The sequence below is a fragment of the Lissotriton vulgaris genome, chromosome 10 (assembly GCF_964263255.1).
Source record: "Lissotriton vulgaris chromosome 10, aLisVul1.2, whole genome shotgun sequence".
Taxonomy (NCBI): Eukaryota; Metazoa; Chordata; class Amphibia; order Caudata; family Salamandridae; genus Lissotriton; species Lissotriton vulgaris.
In genome coordinates, this window is record NC_141698.1 from 470,915,197 (window position 1) to 470,927,437 (window position 12,241).

At 46.0% G+C, this 12,241-nt stretch overlaps 1 pseudogene; it reads left to right on the plus strand.

Annotated features, from left to right (window-relative positions):
- Positions 1–11,139: 11,139 nt before the first annotated feature.
- LOC147685420 (metallothionein pseudogene) lies at positions 11,140–11,371 on the plus strand (annotated as a pseudogene).
- The last annotated feature ends 870 nt before the right edge of the window (positions 11,372–12,241 follow it).

The window sequence follows — 12,241 nt, forward strand, 5'->3', positions numbered from 1 at the left end:
CCAAGGTCTCTCTAGCTTAGCTAGAGGTAATCCAGCCTTACGCGAAGTAGGGTCCTCCGACCAAAGGGAAAACCTAATCAGAAAGTGATCCATCCAATATTGGCACTTGATGTCCACAAATGATGCCCATTGAGGATCCGCGAACACCAAGTCCAAAATGTGGCCTTTCCGATGCGTGGCGGCATTCACCAGCTGTACTAAATTAAGATCTGTACACGCTTGGCTAAGAGAGAAAAAAGCATTGTCCAACGAACTGCCTGCCCACAGATTGAAATCACCAAGAACTAATAACCTGGAATGGGAGCTGGCAAGTTCATAAATTAGGTCAATGAAAAGAGGAATGGAAGGTGCTGGTCCCGGGGGGCGATAACAGAGGACACCCGAGCAGCACAGCGACTCCTGCTGTTTAACTGAGAAACCCAGCAATTCAAATCCCGGTACCTCTCGAATCTTTAACTGGGAGAGGGTGAGCGAGTCTCTATGGATGAATCCAATTCCCCCTCCTCGGTTAAGTGGGCGCGGTGTGTGGCTGATTTTATATCCTATAGGGCAGGCTAAGCCCAGCTCGACCTCACAGTCCTCCCGAGTCCACGTTTCAGTAAGAAAGAGGACATCGAGCTGTTCAGACTCAATGAGGAAGGCTATTTCCGTGTGGTGCTTGCAGAGAGATCTGACATTAAGCAGACCACAGATGATTGGCTTGGAAGTAGACGATCTAACCGGGTCCTGCCCAGGTCTGAGTTCAATAAGCTCACTCCGAGTGTAAGCTATGCGGGTTGGACCGGAGGGGCCAGAGGTAGCGGCCCTAAGCGCGTCCGTTGCGCGAACGGGCGCAAACGGGCTTACCTCTGGCGCACCTCCGGCGCCCCTACGGCGCCCCCGCTGCGCACCGTCGCTGCGCACTGGTCTAGCGGCCATCTTAAATAAAATTATTTTTCTTATAAGATACATTTGTTTTATTATGTATTGTTTTTTTTTATAAATATGATGTTTTTTTATCACCAAGTATGAATAATGAAAGGAAAAAAACCGTTGGATAAATAAAACATATATATTTCATTCCTTTGCATTTTGCCATTCTTGTCTTGCTAATCTTATCATTAGAGGGTGGTATAAGATTAGATGTGAAAGTGGTGAAAATTCTTCGTGTAAATTTGTTAACTTACCTTGACTCTTTATTTTAAACATTTTTATTTTTCATCATCATCAGAGTTACAAATTCATAGGACATTGCCAGAGAAACAAAAATAACTTGCCGTTCAGAAATCATTATCATCAGATTCAAAACAAATAAAGCATTTTTCAAAAACCCAAAGAGCTATAGACTGGGAAAAGTGAGTTTAAAAAAACAAGCATTTGCAATGCAATAGGTCTCGCATTTGTTAAAGTTAGAGCCTGTTGGTGTTGGAAATGACAATGTTTTTTACTTTCGCTTTTTGTATATCAATGGCAATAGCACTATGCAAATATAATTACCCTGCTGCAAATAAAAAAACTAAAGTAAAAATCATTGTTATTTTCTATGCTAACAGCTCTAACTTAAACAAATGCGAGACGTATTGCATTGCAAATGCTTTTTTAACTTTTCCATTTACTGTTCTAACATGGCTGTCCGCCATGTTAGAATGTTAAATTAAAAATGTCTATCTGTATCACAACTCATGCCCATCCATGTTTCATAAGAGGTGTGTGCCCATGCATCAAGATGCATTTGTACCCTTCAGCCACCACCTTGGAATGGGTTTTCTTTAATAGAAAACTCTGTGCAAGAAAGGAAGCCATGGTTGTGCATGTGTAGTGATGCATGACTACACATGCAATTGGTAGAAAAGCTTTAGTAATGCTAAGTGCTTGACCTTTTAGAGTTAAGACATTTTTGCATTGCTAATGCTTGTTTGCTATCTATACTACTATTATAAAAAGAGAACTTGCACCTTTAGGCAAGGTAAACTCGGGAACCACAGCGCCAATCTACACACCCGATACACCGTTGAAATCGGCAGGGTGTGTAGATGGTCATAGGCTTTAAAAAATTTTTAAATAAATGTTATATAAAAAGTTACATTTTTACAAAAAGTAGTTCCCCCAAAGTAGCGCCGGCTGCGACTGTACGTCGTCACGTCAGGAGCAGGGGAGGAGCAGCGTCCCAGGAGCGGCGGACATGGCGCGCAGGGGAGGAGCGGTGAAGTGAGGCCAGCGGCGGAGCGGAGAGGCGGATATGGCGCGGGGAGGAGCGGCGGCGGACAGGTGGTGAGTGGCAGAGCGGCGGAGCGGAGAAATATGGACCGGCGGTGTGAGCAGCAGAGGCAAGGTAAGAATCCGGGGCAGCCAGGGTCGGGGCGGGCGGGGCACGGGCTGCTGGGGAATGTCAGGGCAGGTGGGGGTAGGGGAAGCCAGCATTTCAGGTTTGCGTGCTCTCCCGCCCGGCCCCCGCCCGCCACAACATTGTCCGGGACACAGACAATGTTGTGGCGGGCGGGGGCCTGGGCGGGAGAGCACGCAAACCTGAAATGCAGCCCCCAGCCCCCTTCTACCCCAGGCAACGCTGGGGCGGGCTGCTAGTTGTGTATAAATTTAGATACTTGCCTTTTAGCTCTCAAGTGTACAGATAACATACACAGAGACATTGGAATATGTCCAGTATTTATAGTTTAAGTCGGGTGGGAAGCCTGTAAACAAAACGTAGGTGTTGTGCATTTTCAATTAACATTTTATCATCTAGAAGAAATCTCCTTCCCCACCACCAAAAGCCCATCTCCTCATTTCCATTAGTCTGTGAATTAAGCTGAATTCATGTTTTTATACTCCATAACATGATTTATAACTGTAAATGTTGTCAAACAGCACTCACATTTCAAATTGATGTGTTTAGTGTTGGTCCGGCCTATCTGGACCTAGACCCCCCCCCCCCCCCCCCCACCTACCCCCTTCCCAGGAGAATGGAGCAAAGAAGCAAACGTTTAATGGGAGCTGCTTTTAGGACAGGGTGGATTTAAGGATTCTTGGCCCACCTAACCATGAATGAAACCCCGAGGAAGAGGTCTGCGATATGTGTAGCCACATATGTAAATTGTTGTTGCAGAGAAATAATACTCCTGGATTTCGGTGCTTGACCTTGAACCATTGACATATTACACTGGACTTGTTCAGAACTCAATTGCATGTCAAACCTATCCCTTGCAATTCACTTTTTGTGGGAAATTGTACTGCCAAATTAATTGTTTGATATCTCTGTAAAAACACGTGTTTTGCTGGCAGGTGAAATAAGCCCTCCTAGTCAGGACCATCATGCTCTGCTGCTCTTGTGAAGGGCCTGGGGGCTGATAAACACTCTCCAGTGCTGCATTTAGCTCAGTCGAGCGATGGGTGTTTGAGGTGATTTGCAAGTTGCAACATCCACTTTGTGATTCCTCCTTCTTTGCTGATAGCAGTGTAACACACTGCCACACTTGGCTTCCCCCACTCCCACTATGGAGGAAGTAGAAGGATTTCTATTGGATTCCCTCTGCGCTCCAATCTCTGGTGAGAGGTCACGGGGAGGCTGAAGCAAGCCCATGTGCTGATAACACGAGGAGCCATATCTCTGACACTGAGATACCGCTATTTCTGCCGTTTCTGAAAGTATGTATGGGGCGTGAGTGGAACATGTTCAGCCCTGAGGAGTGTCGAATATGATTTAGGGGGATCGTTAACCTTCTACTAATTAATGGTTTTGACTCATTACATCTTTTCGCGGAGGGAAGCCGGGGTGCTGCTTCATTGTTAGCTTAGGGCACTCGCGTACAAATTGGCTTTATTTCATGCAGGGGCGGATTGGCACTGCGGGCATTCAGTGCCCTCTGTGGGCCGTTTTTTTTCTCCCCTTTCCCAGTCCACAGAGAGTGCTCTCTGCTGTCTGCTCTCTGTCGACTGGGAAATGGGAGAAAAACAAGCTGCTTAATGCCTTGAGTGTTTTTTTTGGGGTGCCGTGGGACCCGGCGAGCATGGCGGTGTAATAGCCACTGCTGTGACCTGGTAGTAGCCATCTGTGGCGGGTGAGTGTGTTACAGTAAAACCCAGCGCCTCCATTTTCTTTTTTGTTGAGCTGACACGATTGGCCTCTTTGAACCCTTTGTGGACACCAGTTGTGCACCGGCGTGTTTCTGTCTCCTCCTAAGAGATTGATTGGTCGTGCTGGCGGAAGGTCAGAGGCAGTCAGGAGGGCCGTAGAGTGAGTCACTGTTTCTCACTGACGGTCAGTGTGAGTCACGGGCACTGCACGACTAGCCGCAGGGCACCAGGTAAAAACGAGCGACCCCTAGCGGGCACTGATTCGGCCTGGGGTGGGGCAGAGTGTATACCTAGAGGGCCCGAATTCGGCGCGCCCTTTGATATGGGCCACTGTCCACCGCAGTCACTTCTTTCCATTGAGGTAAGATAGCGCTTCGGGTTAATGCTCTTACTGCAGAGATCCGACAGTCTCAGATTCAAGCTGAGATGGGCTACCTGTGACCTAGCGGCTAGAGCTGCCCACTTTGGAGCTGCGAACGAGGTTCGAATCCCGGCCACAGCACATCAGACTCTGATTCTGGGCAAACTAATTAACTTTTCCCGTTCTGGCTCTGATGTAAGGCCAAGGCCATTAGGCCAAGTCCACGTTATATAAAGCTGCAAACATACATACAAGAACCTCCTGACTAATATGCACACCCTCAAACTGTGCAACAATAACATGTTTTTATCAAGAGAGATTCGATATCTGGACAACATGTATCCAGACTCTCTCCATCCCTTTAAACCAGAAGGCAGCGTGCTCGCGACAGGCTGGGGAGCAAGCGCCCACGTTCCAGGCAGCGAGGGAGGCGTGGCGCGCACCGCCTCCCTGTGCTGTGTCGCGCCTCATGGATCTCGTCCCCTTTTGTTATTCCCAGTGTGCGCACCGCGAGGGCCTGTTTCTTACGGTGGGGGCCTGCAACCGCCGCTCTCTGCGATGTTGGTGGAGATGCGCCCCCGGTCTGGGGGAAGCTGCCGGTTTGGCAGCCACTCTCGGTCCTTCCCCTGAAGGTATGGCAGATCTCCCGATGCATGGGGGGGCGGGGGGGGGGGGGGGGGGGTGTTTGTCTGTGCAGGGGCGTGTGTATGCATGCGTGTCTGTATGTGGGGGGGTTGCAGCGTGTGCCTGTGTAATCCCCTGAAGGTATGGCAGATCTCCCGATGCATGGGGGGGGGGGGTTGTCTTTGCAGGGGGGGGGGGGCAGCGGCGTGTGTATGCGTGCGTGTCTGTATGTGTGTGGGGGGGGCTGCAGCGTGTGCCTGTGTAATCTGTGAGCAGGGGTGTGGGGCTGGCTGGGTTCGCACGGGCAGTATCTGTGGACGACAGGGGCACTTTGCAACACAACCAAACACACTTTTGGCTCAGAGTTGCTCAAGGGTCTTAGTCTGAATAGCATGGCAAAGAACATGTTTTTCTGCGCACGGCAGCTGCCATTTCCTGCAGAGACGCTCGGCTATATGAAAAATGCTTTAGTGAAAATTCAATGTCTTTTTAATGTACCGATGTAAGTGGAGTCTGCAATATTAATAGCTCGTATGCTATTTTTTTCCTTGCCATGCTCCCCCCCACCTTCTTCTCATTTGCTCCCCACACCCACTGTCTTTGTATTTATTGGGTGCGTGTACCAGGCAGCACAGTGTTGATGCCCCCCCCCCAACCTTAAAAACAAAACCCAAAAAGTGCTTTTACAGTACTTATATTTACTCTTTTTGTATTTTTATTCAAATATCTGTCTCGGTATCAATAATTTAAAAAGGCACACATTGAGTATATGTAATGATGCATGTGCGATCCTCTCAAATGCAGCGTCACTGCAGTTTTCTTTTCTTTTTTTTACGTTTGGTCATTGGCATTGCTATACAGAATTGGCAAAGCTAATCAGTTCCAAAGCGAGACCGATTGGCTTTGCCGATGCTTGTTAGTTCTGATTCTGCTTAACTCAAGGTGCGAAGACCCTGTTATTTTCTCACTGTATGCTGATATATCTGCAGTTAAGGCCTGATCTGGTGCCCTACGTGTTTCGCTCTCTCCCTTTGCAACTTTCTGGTTTTATGTTTTCAGTTTTATGCATTGGGAAATGTCACTTTAATTCAAACCGAAACAGCCAGGACTTTATTTCGTTTCTTCGGGGCTTTTGACTCACATTTTTATAAGGTTTCGAAAGGGCTGAGTAGAATGAGCTCAGATGGTAATCTTCTCCCACTTAAAAGCAGCTCTCTTTTCTTCCTGCGATTAGATGTTACGTGCCTCAACAGGCCTGTGTGACTGTTATTATTGTCGGATGCGGAGACTGGAGGGTTTCTAAGTGTGTGGGTCAGTTCAATGCGGGGGCCTTTAACGTCCCGGCAGTGATTCAAAGACGGTGTATGTACACAGTGAATGGGCGGCCTTTAAGGGCGACAAGCTTCTGTGGTTTTTAGACAGAGTTTGACATCACAGCTGTCACCTCCTGACTAATGCACACCCTAAAACTGTGCAACAATAACATGTTTTCATCAAGAGAGATTCGATATCTCTTAAAATCAGATTTAAATCAGTAAATAAAAAATATAAAGAACATGGCACCCACAGTGTTCCATTTGAATGCCCATGTGTGGTTATGCATGCACACGCGTCATTAGATGATCTCGATGTGATATGCCTTGCTATATGTAAACTTTGTTAATGTCTGGAAAAAACAATAAACAGATTCAAACAAAAATGCATGCGCACACTTCATTACGCATGTGTAATCCCCTGAAGGTATGGCAGATCTCCCGATGCATGGGGCGGGGGGGGTTGTCTGCACAGGGGGGGGGGGGCAGCAGCGTGTGTATGCATGCTTGTCTGTATGTGTGTGGGGGGGGGGCTGCAGCGTGTGCCTGTGTAATCTGTGAGCAGGGGTGTGGGGCTGGCTGTGTGCGCACTGAAATAACGTGCGCGTTCACGAGGTCAAATCTCCAGCAGGAGAATCTCGTGACAGTCTGCTGTCCACATTCCCCTGAAAGTGATTACATAAGTTGTCTCGCCCTAGACAGCAAAAGCTTTCGCTTTTGCTTTCGTCTAGGCGAGACCTAAAAAGGGAAAAATTAATCCCAAGAGCAATAGAAAGCCATCATTATGAAAATTCATACAGTCTTAATTGCGTTAAACTTTCCCCCCATTTCATCTTATACAATAAAAATTGTGTCACAGGTGTGCCTGGAGATTTTAATCACTTGTTTTGTCACTCTGAGGAGCAACTATTTGTGCTCTTTATTTGCTCTTGATTTATCCTTTTTCACATGCTAAGTTGCTTGACTTGGACACTCGTTTTCTTCTTTTCTGAATCAGAATGACTACCAATGATGAGAAAGGGGTCTTAAGTTGGTAACATCTACCGTTTGCCCCGAGGGTGTGCGCCCGTGAGGTGTCATTCTGTTTCATCACACTTTTTTCACAGGTAGTAAGTGTGGTTGGGTGTACTGTCTCAGTGGAGCAGACACCGTCTTTTCTCTGTGTGACTGTCAGGTTGAAACCTTTTGGGAATTTCCTTTATCTATGGAAAGATTTGTTGTCGGATGAGATGCATTCAGCATACCCAACTACAAAAGAGCGGATGCCTAGCTGGAAGTTGAGTTGTGCTCTCTCCAGGTGATTAATAATTAGTGCCAAGTAACACAGTAACATCCGACGTTCGGGGTACAGGGTTCTTGTTATTGGTATTGATTGAGTGGAAGGCATCCCTGTTCTTACCCCCTTTTTTTCCCTCTTGGCTCCTTGTTGAAATATCTACGGGGCGAGTACCATGGGATTATAGGTGCTTGGGAATACTTCCAATCAAGCTTTGTTTTAAAATGTATATTACTATCATCGTCTTCCCATAATTGGTCACCGTCTGTAGCAAACACGACTTGGTGGTTTCAAACCGCACTCGTGCCTGCCGTTCTTCTAACCGCTGTGTCAGCCGCCCCCCGGACACGTGTCAAGAAGTTCTCATTCGAAGTTTTGTTGTAGCAAACCCATCCCTTTTCCTAAGAAGGGTATCTCCCATAACATTTGGATTTCATTTTACGAAAACAAAGACACACATGACTTCCATTGAGTGCTTAGTAAGAACGAAAACAAGCATTGCCAAAACCAATCACCTTTGAATTGCAATTGAGCCATTATATTTGTCAATGCCTGTTTGATTTGGCACAAAGAAAAATCTGAAAATGGCCATTGATTTATCACAACACATACTTTTGTATTGGTGGCCATCTACCTATGTGTTTTATGAAAGAAGACACCATTCCACGTTAGCTGCTGTGTTGCATGCTTGCTTTGGGACATCACTATGCATATAAACGCATGAGCAGGCATTTAGGAATGTGTTTACACCATTCCACCATGGTTGCTATGGCACACGCATGCATCATGATGTCAAGTAAGTGCATACAACAGTCTCCATTAAGCAAGGGTATTTTCGTTTATTTATTTAAATTACCATTCATACTTGGCTGACAGTCATTTTCAAATTTTTCAAATGGTAAATTAAGTGGCCAAACAACGAAAATGCACGAGCACCAAAATAAAGGAGCGAGAGCCCTGGCAGCATCGTACAGCTGCCAGACACTCATCAAAAGTAAGAATGTAAAAAAAAGATGAAAGGAGAGCAATGTCAAGGAGCAACAGGCCCGGCTCCAGGAATTTTTATTTGGGTGGGCCAAGGGTGCATTTGGGTGGGCCACTGCGGGCTCGATTTGTCACATATATGTCTAGGCAGGCCTGCTTCAGGGCCCTCCTTTATCGATTCTTAGTCTTACAAGGCCCGGTAAAACGCACTCTTTTCCAAATCTCTTTCTAAATATTATCACTCTCAAAAAGTGTTTTTTCCATGTAATGCTCCTTTTGATGGGAAGAGGAGGTTTCTGAGGTGGGAGTATCAGGCAAGTGACACTTCTCGGGCTCCCGCTATGTGAGCCTTCAGGGAGAATCCCTCTTCATTACTACCTCCACCTGACCACGGACTCTGCAACGCACTCCCATACAGGCTTGATTATCCACTACTCCTCTCCAGTGCACCTCATCTCACAGATGACCTTGGGCCCCAGCCCCATATCAGGCACCATCGGGCTCCACTTTTATTTTTCCCCGGTAAAAACATTAGTAAAGTCACCTTCAAACTTAAAACATTGAATAAAGTAGTAAATATAATTAGCATGCACTTTAAAGTATGTTCCACAGTAGCCCTTATAACCGAACAGCTAATTAAATAAACAAACACAGAAAGGCTGGCTTCAGCGCTGCTGCGAAAGTCTTTTTTGGCGCCGCACCAATAACCTCTTTCTCCGTAAATCGCCTTTACTCCCACCTTCCAACAGTGCCCCTCATCTCTCAATGCCCCCCTATTGACCTCCGCCTTGGATTCCCTCACAGCCACATGCCACAAGTGCCCCTCATCTCTCCCTAACTACCCCCTCCACCCCATAACCTCTTCCTCAGATTCCCTCACAGCCACCCTCCACCAGTGCCCCTCATCGCTCCATAGCCCCTCCCACTACCTCCTCCTCAGATTCCCTCACTGCCACCCTCCAACAGTGCCCCTTATCTTTACGTAGCCCCTCTCTCATATGCATTTGTTGTATAGCGCTACTCATATCAGTGTAGTGTGTGTCAGTAATTTACACAACACACACATTATACAGAGACAATGAATCATACAAGTATGTAAATCAGTCTATAGGGAATGTCATATAAGCCAATGAGGATTACAAGGTGTATGAATCACATGTCATCCATACTGGCGGGCAGTATATTTTAAGAGGGTTTGGTCTGGGGAAACACAACCTTAGGATTTAAAGAGTATTCCTCGGGGTCAGCTTTACTGATAAAAATGTATATCTGCTCAAACATACTCATTTTAACAACATTAGAATAATGAAAGACTGGGGAAGTTCTAACTATATCACAAAACAAAAAAAGCGAAGTTCTAACTATACCATTCATGTTTGTAATGCAGCTCTTTGATGACAGTTCATTGGTTACTGTCCTATGTAAGGATTGTAACTTCTGAACTTCAAGTAACACAAGGATCCCTGTGACAAAGGCAGTAACCCACTGAGCTATCCGGGGCTTTAAGTGGGCCGGGTCTCACTGGGTCTGAGCACAGGCAGTTTTTTAAGGGGGCCTCGAAACAAGTCTCTATCGGGCTCTGTTATGTGTGCTGGTCCCAGGTAGTCCGTTTTTTCCCGAACTGCTGTCACTGCAGTCCGGAAAAAAGGGCCAGGGCGTAAAACAGAGCCCGATAGAGACCCGTTTCGAAACAGCAGGCACATCGGTGTATGCTGCTCCCACTACTCACAAGTGGAAAGTTACGGCATGACGTCATGCCAGGTGAGCGTTGTAGGGAGAAGGGAAAGGGAAATCCTTTAAAGAGAGTCATTTTCTCTCTGGATTTCCCTTCTCTTTTTGAAACTCAGGAGCAGCAACATTGTTGTGATGTCATCAGTGCTTTTTAAGTGGAAGCTTTTGCAGTATTATATACAAGCCATAGTTGCTGTTACTTATTTTATGCAACTAACAACCATTGACAAAGCCAATAGTCCTGGCTTGTAGGTATGATGTTACTTGTTGTATCATATACCTGGATACAATGACAGAAACAGCAAAATACAAGTCGGGCCGCACACTGCTAAACACAGATTTTTAATGTACTGTTTTTAAGCCACGTCCTCAATTACATTGGCCACGCCCCTTTGAGACACCCCCCAGTTTTTTCATCCCACTTAAAGCCCTGAATTTATTCACATAAAATACAGTTCATCAGCATTTAAAAACTACTAACAGATAAATGATTGCTCTCCGGCAGGATCATTAATCACCAGCGTTATCTGGGCATTTTGTATTCTTATTGTTGTCCTGCATCGGCCATGATAACGATAAAAACTGTTTAAATGAAGCTCACACGAAGTATGTGTCCTGCTGGGCCTGTGCAGATTTTAAAAAGAAAAAAAATGTAGTAACGCATTCTCTTACCTACTCCATGAGTCAAACTTTGTGTCACAGCCTTATGTGATAAGCCAAAGCAGGGGTCAGGAAAGGTGAATAGAAATAAACAAATTTTACAGAGACCTTTCAATACTGGGCTGATAATCCGTAGCTAACATCTGCTTCAAAACATCGACCCTAAAGACTGCGGTTGTGCCACCGGTGGCTCTTGTTCATGTACTGGGTCGTGCAAGTGTGGGAACTGCAAATGTACATCCTCGAAAAAAAGCTGCTGTTCCTGTTGCCCTCCCGGATGCGATAAATGTGGCCAGGGGTGTGTGTGCAAAGGAGGATCGACGGAGAAATGCAGCTGTTGCACATAATTTGCAGATTGGCTTATTCAGTGCCCATGGAGTTGCTTAACACACAAAGAAGCACTTTTTGATTTATTTTTCTTTCTTGTGCAAATGAGCAATCTTAAATGTACATATTATATATTTGTATATAAATGTTCTGCTAATAAAGTAACCTAAAATACGGAAATAAATAAATAAACAAACTTCTTTTCTCCTGCGCTACATAGAAAAAGAAAGATCAATGCAGCATGACAGTAGGCAAAGGTTACCAAAGGTTACCGTTGTGAAAGAAAGGATTTGTCGCCTTTCGCCATGCAGAGATAAAGGGGTGAAAAAATAAGCAAAGCCTCGTTAACATGTAAATGGTCTTGTAAAGACCTGTGAAGTACTCGGGGGCGGCAGCGATAATCTGTAAAACTGTCTGTGTGTGCGCCCGGAGAAGCTGTCACGGCCCGGGCTGACACACAAGAAGGGGGAGGGTTGTAGCACTTTGATCCCAAAGGCGTTGCACGCCTGTCTTCAAGCCCTCACTGTGAGGGCCAAGGTTCCTGTTTGGGTGGGCCAGGCTCAAGTTTGGGTGGGCCTGGCCCACCCGGCCCACCCGCTAGAACCGGGCCTGAGGAGCAAGCAGCCCAACATCAATATATGCCCAACCTGAGCCCAAGCATGGGTAACAATAACATCCATTACTGCAGCGCCAAGAGGACATTTTGTTTGTGATATGTATTATATATAAAATAATGTTAATATTAAACATCTATGATTGTGTGACCAAACACAAACCCAGACAGGTGAAATGTATATTCCTGACCTTATGAACTAGAGTGGGCTGTTGGATTGCAATTACCCGCGTGACCAGGCCAGACTAATAGAGGATTCAGTCTTCTGTGATCTTCTTCCTGGTCCCTTAGGTGTATGTATA